Source organism: Nicotiana tabacum, chromosome 7 (assembly GCF_000715075.1).
Source record: "Nicotiana tabacum cultivar K326 chromosome 7, ASM71507v2, whole genome shotgun sequence".
Classification (NCBI taxonomy): domain Eukaryota; kingdom Viridiplantae; phylum Streptophyta; class Magnoliopsida; order Solanales; family Solanaceae; genus Nicotiana; species Nicotiana tabacum.
Genome location: NC_134086.1, coordinates 178,543,523 through 178,554,228, shown reverse-complemented (window position 1 = coordinate 178,554,228; position 10,706 = coordinate 178,543,523). Strand labels below are relative to the sequence as shown.

General features: G+C 28.9%; 1 pseudogene; it reads left to right on the top strand.

Annotated features, from left to right (window-relative positions):
* The first annotated feature begins 4,930 nt into the window (after positions 1–4,930).
* On the top strand, positions 4,931–9,685 carry LOC142161586 (putative 26S proteasome non-ATPase regulatory subunit 3; annotated as a pseudogene).
* Positions 9,686–10,706: the final 1,021 nt, after the last annotated feature.

Sequence of the window (10,706 nt, the reverse complement as noted above, 5' to 3'; positions counted from 1 at the left end):
TGTGATATATCTTGTTCGAGCACATTAGATAATATTATCTTAACAAAATTCTTATCATCACTTTATTTTTATCTGGAAGTCAAATATATCTTATTCATCACATCACTTTTACATAAATCTTTTTTTTGTTCTTTTCTTATAGTTATTGTATTATTTAATATTTAATCATAATATTTTAATTATTTAAATTTATCAATAATATTTTAAAATATAATTTAATTATTTTATTTTATATATTTTAAAATTAATTTAAAATATAAGTATCCTCACACAACCTCTATTTTTTTTATGTACATTTTCTTCCCTACTACAAATGTTAATTAGTTTTTATATTAATGTTTTACCTAGAGCCAAAATAATGTCATATTTTGTTTTAAATTGTAACTTTTAATTAGTCTAAAATATTAATACATAAGTTATTTGATTATCATGTTCCAAATGTATTGAGTTCTCTTATAATTAATTTTGTATTAGATGCAGTTAAATTTTCTTTCTTTTTTAGCTATAAGATACAATTTAATTTTTAATTTTCATTAGTAAGATTACCAATATTAGAAATTTATTTTGTATTTTTAAAATTTTATTTAATCATAGAAAAAAATTTCTTAATTGTTTGAACACATTACTTCTAAATATTGGAGTAATATTTTTACTGTCATTTTAGTTCTTTACGTAATATTTTTTTTAAAAAATAATCTTATCTCAAATTCAAATAATTCTTATCATTCTATTTTCTAAAATGGATTGCATTTTAAAAAAATTATGCTATGCATTCAAACTCAAACTAACTGCACTCGATTCAGATATTAATCAATAAAAAATATTTTCTTAATTGTTTGAACATATTATATCTAAATGTTGTAATAATATTTTCACTGTCATTTTATTTCTTTACATAAATTTTCTTTCTTTTTTAGTTTTAAGATACAAATTAATTTTTGTAAAATTACCTATATTAGAAATTTATTTTGTAATTTAAAATTTTGATTTTTTATTATTATTTTATTTTTCATAAGTAAGACTTCAATTTCGTGGTATTATCCATAATTTGAGCATTCACATCATAGTTTTAAGAACTTTCTAATCTCAAATTCAAATAGTTTTTTCTTTTAATTTCTAATAATTTAACATAATTTTGCTATTTTTTTAATCTAATATATAATCTTACTACATTTTATGTGGCTTTTCGTTAACTTGTAAATTTACTTAATATCATTATCGACTACTTTTCTTTAATAATATAAGATAAATATATAATTTTTTTAATTATGAAATAAATATTTATTTTGTTTTAAAAACATTACTCAAGAATTTAAAATTATTTAAAATTTAATAATATTTTTAAGTATTGTATATTTATTTTATTTTATTTTCTAAACTTATGATTTATAAATGTCCTTACATTATCTCTAATTTATTTTTGTTGTTCAATTTTTTTAGTTTTTGATTTTAACTATTAGACTTGAGTTATGTGGACTTATATTATGACTTTTTTCTTATAATATAAAAACTTTCTCATCTCAAATTTAAATAAGTTTTGCCCTTTTTCTATGATAAAAAATCTGAATTTTATTTTTTTCTCTATTTATTCTTTATTTTTTATTTTATATTATTCAATACCTAATATTATTACATTGTCACGTGAATTTTTATTAGCCTGTTTGAATTTAGTATCTATTTTTACCACACTCATTCTAATATAATATAGATAAAACTTTAAAAACTTTTTCATCTCAAATTCAAATAATTTTTATCATTCTATTTTCTTAATTGGACTATATTTTCAAAAAATTATGTTATGCTTTCAAATTTAAACTAGCTGAACTTAATTCAAATATAATCATAGAAAAATATTTTCTTAATTGTTGAAACACATTATATCTAAATGTTTTAGTAATATTTACGTATAAAATATTCGTTTGCACGATTTATCAGTATTAATATGAATTTATTATTCTTGTTATTAAAATATCTTTTGTTAATTATTTAATTTTTCTCTTACCTTATAAATAATTTGTATACTTTATGTAAGATCTTATTTTGCTGCTTGAAATTATTTAATTTTTAAACTCAATAAATCCTTAATATCTTAAGTAAATTTTAGTTTTATTTTATATTTTAACTTACTCCAAAGTATAAATAGTTATAGGTTATCTCAATTTACGTCTTTATATATTTTTATTTTTTTCTATTATAGATTTAATTAATTTTTTACCTCCATATTTCTAGCTAATATAGAAAAAAATCTATGAGTAGATCAATATATAATTATAAATATAGATATAATAGATATAGATATAAATATAGATATAGATATAGATACAAATATACATATAAATTTAATTAAAGATATATAGATTAGATTTGTCTAAGATCTATTTAGATTAGTATAAGATTCATTAAACTACTTTCCATTAATTATGTTTCTATATATAATTTCTAGTTATTAATGTTGTCCTAAAATTGCCAAGTGGTTTCATTTTAGCTTGCCACTTGGCTTAACCACAATGCATACTACTCTCCTTTTAATATAACTAGTATTAGTACACGCGGGATGTCTATGAGTAGATCAATATATAAATATAAATATATAATTATAGATATAGATATAGATATAGATATAGATATAGATACAAATATACATATAAATTTAATTAAAGATATATAGATTAGATTTGTCTAAGATCTATTTAGATTAGTATAAGATTCATTAAACTACTTCCATTAATTATGTTTCTATATATAATTTCTAGTTATTAATGTTGTCCTAAAATTGCCAAGTGGTTTCATTTTAGCTTGCCACTTGACTTAACCACAATGCATACTACTCTCCTTTTAATATAACTAGTATTATTACCCGCGCGATGCGCGGATACAAACCTGTGATTTGAGTTATTTGATTCATGTGCAAATAACTTTAAAATATTAATCTTTCAGATAAAATTTATATATATTCATTAAACAAATGTTAATAAAAAATAGAAATTTCTCAAATCTCTTAAAATTACTCATAATTTCTTGTCCATAATGCATTACCCATAACTTAAAATTATCATAGTCTTGTCCGTTACTTCCATTATAATACATTATAAATAAAAATATGTTTTTTTTCTTGTAGTAAAATGTTTTATTTACTTTTATTCTTTTGATCTATTGTTCATATTAATTTTTAAATTTATCATATTTTTTATAATACCTATATTCTTATCTTTATAATTAATTAAGATAAAGGCGTTATTTTTATCTTTCAATTTATTTATTTTTTAGATTTTATTAATTAAGATAGGGCAAGACAATATTTTTACAAAAATATTCACTTTCTTTTCATTCAGATTAAAAAAAAAATTAAATTTAAACTAAGTATTAGTATTAATATTATCTAAATTGCCAAGTGATTTTATAGTAGTTTGTCACGTGGCTTAACCACAATGCAAATTTTATTCATTATTGTTTAAAATACTTTCTTTTCTCAAAATTCAAATGAGTCTTATTCTTCCAAATATTTCTACGTTAAAATTATTTATTTATATATATTTTTCTCTTTTTCTTTTAATTTTTTAAATTATGTTGTCCATATTAATGTTTAAATTTATCATATTTTTTATAATACCTATATTTTTATCTTTATAATTAATTAAGATAGAGGCGTTTTTTTAATCTTCCAATGTAATTTTTTTTAAAATTTTATTAATTAAGATACGTCAGACAATATCTTTACAAAAATATTTACTTTCTTTTCATTGAGATTCGAAAAAATATGTTTTAATTTAAATTAAGTATTAGTATTAATACTATCCTAAATTGCCAAGTGGCTCTATAATAGTTTGTCACTTGGCTTAATATAATATATATAAACACTCACACACACACTTTCTCTTTTCAAAAATCAAATAAGTCTTATCCTTCCATATATTTCTACATTAAAATTATATATATATATATATATATATATATATATATATATTCTCTTTTCTTTTAATTTTTTGTAATAATTTATACACACATATATTCTCTTGGAATTTGGTTTATAAATTTTTTGATTTTCCCAGAAGTTAGCAATATTACAAAAACTCAATGTCAAATTAGGAAAAAGAATGTAGTCTTCAAAAAACAATTCTTTCGATGTTACCCTTTCAAATATATATATTTCTTGCAAATAACTCTTTTAAAAAGCGACAAAGTAGTTTTAATAGGATTTGCAATATCCCATAACTTTAGACATTTATTAGTCCAATTAAAAATAAAGATTTTTCAAATCTTCGAATGTGATACAAAATTAATACATTATATTTTCTTCTTATCCTTTTAACTTTATCCTAAGTCTTTCCTAAATTATTATTTATTTTGTCTTACTTTGCTATGTGTCTTATTCTTAAGACACCACTTTATTTTATATTTTAACACACTCCAAAGTATAAATAGTCATAAATTATCTCAATTACGTCTTTTTATATTTTTTATTTAGTTTCTATTATAGCTTTTCAATTAATTTTTCACCTCCATATTTCCAGCTAATAAAGAAAATCTATGTGTGGATCAATATATAGATACAAAATATAGATATAGATGTAGATATCAATATACATATAAATATAAATATAGATATATAAATAAAATTTGTCTAAGATCTATTTATATTATGTATAAGATTAATTCAATTACTTCCATTAATTATGTTTTCATCTATAATTTTTAATTATTAATGTTGTCTTAAAATTGCCAAATGGCTTCATTTTAGCTTGCCACTTGGCTTAACCACAATGCATACTACTCTCCTTTTAATATAATATAGATATATAACATAAATTTTCACTAGATAAAAGAAAATCAAACGTTACCAGCAAGAAAAACACACACTTAAAACGAAAAGAAAAAAGAAAAAAGAAAAAGAACCAAGGACAAAATGGTCAAAAAGAGCGTTTGTAGTGTATGAGGTTTATCAGAGAGCATCGACTCTTGAAAAGCTGAATCACTCACACTGTTAGACTCGTTTCTGTTTCTTTCTGGAATTGATCTTTTCAGACAAGATGACTCAAGACGTGGAGATGAAGGAGCAAGCAGCTCCTCCTTCTAATTCTCTTTCATCCACTGCCCCCTCAATCTTCCATCGTAAGTTCAATCTTTGTGCCATTTATGTTCATGGGTTTATTACTTTATTGTCCTAAAGATCTGAAGTTGTTAGTTTTATTTTATGGGTATTGTTATTTTTACTGGGAATTTCTGTGTTCTCAAATTTGATAGATCAGTTTTAGGGTTTTTAGGAAATGGTCACATTTAGGGTTTTTTCTATCTTGGGTGTGGGGTTTTTGAGTGGAAATTGATCTGGGTTTCAATTGATAGATCAGAGTTTAGGATTTTGGAGTAAAGGTTATATTTTGACTGAAGAATTTTTGGGGTTTATTTAGTTTTATAATTTGGGTGTTTTCTTAGATTTGAAAGAGATAGCATCGTTGATTGAGACTGGGGCATATGCTCGTGAGGTTCGGAGGATTTCAAGAGCCGTGAGGCTGACTATGGCACTGAGGAAGAAGCTAAAGGCTTCTTCACTATCTGCTTTCCTCAATTATGTTCTAGTGCCTGGATCTGAGGTGCATTCCCGGCTATCTTCTTTCCTACCAAAGGTAAGGCTTTTTGGATAAGCAAGCAAATATTTACTGTATGATGAGGCACCAAGAAAGTGCATTGATAACAGCTTGTTTGGATTGTTGTTGCATATCGTTTCAATATGTATCGTATTGTGTTGTATTGTACTATATTGTTTGATTAATACAACGTTTGGATAGATTGTATCATTTGTCGTCGTTTTATGATGTCACTCACCAACAATATGAATAATAAACTTGCAATATTGCTAAGAAAAAATAGGACGCGGAGTAGAATTATTATATAAAAGAATAGAATAAATGATAAAATATGATTATTTAATATTAAGGAAGGGAGAGAAAAAAACAAGGTAACGACACCACCACACCGAATCCATCGTTCCATAAAGTGACACTTTTCGTCGTTATGGACGTAACAACTGATTGAACGATATGATACAATAATATTTAAGTAACAATCAAAACAAACATTGTATTTAAAATAACAATACGATACAATACAATAGGTAACAACCACCAAGCAAGCTGTAATTGCATTCATGTACAAAAGTATCATTGGGCTTATCTCTTTCATATCCAGCATATCCCACATATTGCAATTATGTAGGTACACGCAGATTTGGTTCTTCAGGCCATGTTTTGTTGTCTCAGATATTTTGACCTTTTTTAAACAACAACAACATACCCAGTATCTCTGATGTTCTTACGCAAGATATCTAGGTGAAAATGCAGAGAACCTCTAGAGTTACCAAGTTATTGAATGTATCACAAAAGAAAGAAGAAAAAAAAGAACCCCAAATTATTAGGTATTGGAGTGAAACTGGTCCATTGTGAGCAAAATGGATAATGGATTTCATATAGCAGAACTAGCTAGTTTGAGATTTTGGCCTACTAGTCGTAGTAGTTGTTGTTTTCTTATGCAGCACAGAATCACTGTTGGATTTGTGGAACTTAACTTGAAAATTGTCTGGAGGTTGGTGGAATAATTGTATGCGCTTAACTTTTGTTGGGGTTCATGGAGTTTAGAGTACTCTTGATTTTCCCCCCTTAGTAGCAGGTGCAATAGTACAGGAGCTTTTAGTGATAAAATCTTCCGGATAGGATTTAATGGTGTATGTGCTGTTGGTTATTGGTTTTTTACTATACAAATGTTTCTTTCTTGCAGGAAGACGAGCAGGATATGGAAGTTGATACTGCAACATCTGGAGCTCAGGCACCGATTAAGAATCCTTTGCCAGAGCTTGAGATCTATTGCTACTTGCTTGTATTGATATTTCTAATTGACCAGAAGAAATACAATGAGGTAGGATAAAGTAATGTGTTCTATTTCATATTGCCTTTTTCATGTTAAGTTTGTGTTTTCAGGGAACTACAAATTATTCCTGGTTTACTTTCAGGCTAAGGCGTGCTCCTCAGCAAGTATTGCTCGTTTGAAAACTGTCAACAGGAGGACTGTTGATGTACTAGCTTCTAGGCTTTACTTCTACTACTCTCTGTGTTATGAACTTACTGGTGATCTTGCTGAAATTCGAGGGTGAGTCTAAGTTCTAAATTTTACAAGCTCGCATGTAACATCAATGCCATGCTTTCATAGAACAGGCTTTCCAAATGAGATTAGGGAAGAGAGAGTATTGAGTTAACTCCATCTCCTTTAAGCCTATCTTTTGGCTCCATTTTGGCTTTTCTATTTCTGTTTCTTATTGAACTTCTAATTTACCGACAGTAATCTCCTTGCATTGCACCGGATTGCAACATTACGCCATGATGAGTTGGGTCAGGTTTGTCAGTGTTTTGGAGCTTTGGGTGCCCTTTGTATTCTGAATATGATGTTTTGTACTTATTCGATGGTTATGGGTGCAGGAAACACTCCTTAATCTGCTGCTGCGGAATTATCTTCACTACAACTTGTACGATCAAGCAGAGAAATTGAGGTCAAAGGCCCCCCGGTTTGAAGCTCATTCAAATCAGCAGGCAATTCTCTACTCAATTCCTGTCCTCTCTGTGCTCATCTGTTTTTAAGTTCCATGATAGGTTTTTCTAAAATATTCCTCTCACTGTTGTTGATGCTTGATCCACCGTGATGTGCTAGGTTTAGAATTTAATATTAACTTCAGTGCTCTTGGGTTTTGTAAGGTTTTCTATGTTTTTGGCGTACTTGATCCAAAAAAACTTCAGTGTTCTTAGGAATGCATGTTACTTGTTTGTTTCGTTAAAGCTTTACACTTAGTTTAGATAGTGCTGATTGTATTTCAGATTGATATCGGTATCTCTCATCTTTGGATCAGTGCAAGGATCTATAGTAACTTCTGAACTTTTGGGGTGGCTTGATTTTGGTGGTAGCTCAACTGATTTTAGCAGTTCTATCGATTAGTTCACTTGCTCTTTTAAATTTGTATTGCTGTAATTTGCTCAAAGAATTTATCTAGGATGTTTGTTCTTGCAATTTGATCCTCCTTTATTAATGTCCCTTTTTTCTCGTATCCTTCAGTTCAGCCGATACCTCTTTTACCTTGGAAAGATCAGGACAATCCAGCTGGAGTACACTGATGCTAAAGAATCTCTTCTTCAAGCTGCTCGTAAAGCTCCTCAGGCTGCTCTTGGTTTCCGAGTTCAATGTAATAAATGGGCTATTATTGTCCGGTTATTGCTTGGAGAGATTCCAGAAAGGACTGTTTTTATGCAGAAAGGCATGGAGAAAGCATTAAGGCCATACTTTGAGCTGACAAATGTACGTATTACACTATTAAGCTTAGAAAATCCATTTTTTTGGAGGTCATATTTTGAGATCTTAAGTATCAAAGTTGACTTTCTTGGAGTTCATTTTTTGAAAAGGAATAGCTCGAGATTTTTTTGCATTCTTTTTGGTTTATTTCATCAAACATATGGAGAGAGATCCATTTTGCCTCTCTATGTAGAAGCACACCAGGTGTACATGTGACTAGATATGTATCTTTAACATTATGTAGCATGTTACCGTGTAGTATCATTTGATGCATTGTTTGTAGCATGAGTCAGGTCCAAGTAAAAGCATTTTCTTATGAGAGATCTCATTTGCTTGCCCAATATTCTAGAGACGTGTTTGTGAACTGTTGTGACACCTGTCTGGTGTGGGGAAGATTGACCGACCTTTTTCTTGTTTGGTTTTTCTTTGAAGAAGCTATGTTTTGTGTGTCATGGAGGGGGGCTTTAGTAACGGGTGATTCGTAGTGGTCCTGCTTAGGAGGACAGTCCCCCTTCCTGTGGCTCTTTTTGCCTGGGTCTCCTATCAAATCCTGAATTATATGGGTTGTAATTTTTGGTTTTCAGGCTGTTCGCATAGGAGATCTGGAGTTATTTAGGAAAGTTGCTGAGAAGTTCTCCAGCACTTTTAGTTCAGATGGAACAAACAATTTGATTGTGAGACTCCGACATAATGTCATTAGGAAATAACACTGAAGCATCCTTACCGCAGACAGAAATAATACCTATGGTTGATGTTGCAAAAAAGCTGAGGTTGGATTCTCCAAACCCTGTTGCTGATGCTGAGAGTATCGTGTCCAAAGCAATTCGAGATGGTGCAATTGATGCGACGTTGGATCATGCGAATGGATGGATGGTATCAAAGGAGACTGGTGACATCTACTCTACAAATGAGCCTCAAATTGCTTTTAACTCGAGAATTGCCTTCTGTCTGAATATGCATAATGAGGCTGTGCGCGCTCTTCGATTTCCTCCAAATTCCCACAAGGAGAAAGAAAGTGCCGAGAAGAGGAGAGAGAGACAACAGCAAGAACAAGAGCTTGCTAAGCACATAGCTGAAGAGGATGATGATGATTTCTGATGAGGTCTATGATCATGAGATGAACAAGGAAGATGCTGTGTTTAAGATTTCCCTGCCATTTGAGATTGGATATTAAGCTTATTCCTTGGATTAAACAAATATGCTTCATCTGCAATTTCTTTTGGCCTTCTATTTCTCCTATTATGAAGTACTAGGTTTCATGATTAATGTTTTTACTGTTAGCAAAAATTTATTGTGGAATTCTCTCATGTTTTTCTCCAACTATTTCTTTTTGGAGCCAAACACTTCCTTTTGCCAAAAATTGCTGTGCTTTTATATTTAGGTCTTTTATTTCTTCTGCTGTTACATCTACTATGCAGATATCCGGGAAAAGAAGTAAATGGCAGCCCGGTGCATTAAGCTCTGCAATGCGCGGAGTCTAGGTAAGGGCTGGATTGTTGAAGTACTAGTAAGAAATTGTTGTCCATGATTGTTGAATCAAGTTTTCAAGTGCTAATACGAGCTTAGCTTGCCTTTTATCTTATCCTTCTATTCTAGTTGAGGGAAATTTATAGCCCCTACAAACTAGTCAAATGACAGCCTGCCACATATTAGTGAGCCTAAATTGAGAATATGTATTAATGATTTGAACCTAAATTGGTTCTTCTGGAGTAAATTAAATAAAAGAGTATAATACAACATGTTGACTCAAGTTTCAACCCCTATATTGAGCTAAAAGATTAGTTAATTGACTGGCTAAAACATAAAAAATTCAATAAAAGGGATAAAGAGAAATATTTTTAGCCTATAGTATGTTTGAGAAGTTATTAAGTTGGGTGATTTCAATTTTGAACTGTTAATCGAGTCATATTGATCTAAGCAAATGTAAGATAACTACTTGTTTTTGAGCATCATTCTAGAATTGAGACGAAGTGTTTAAAATGCAATCAAAAGGAGAAGGGAGACTAATTTGATTTGTTTGCCCAGAGGTAGTACAAGCTACTTCGTTTAAAAAAGAATAGTGAATGCGGCTGAGGACAATTAAAATTGTCAAATTTAAATCCATAAGAAATTTGGATTTTACCACAAATTAAATATATATTGGTCCAATTAAGTAACATGGACTGGTATAATTGGGTTTGTTATTTAAATCTAATTAAATTGATTTAAATAAAGGTCCAATATATTATTGGGCTAGCCCGTCAATTGGTCTTCTACCAAATGAGTCGGCCCATAAGCCTCAAGCCCAATGAACCACTAGGATTTTCTTGAAGATTACTCCACCCCACATCTATATAAAGAGGTCAAAGGAGAAGCCTAAGGGACAAGCAAGTAAGCAGAAG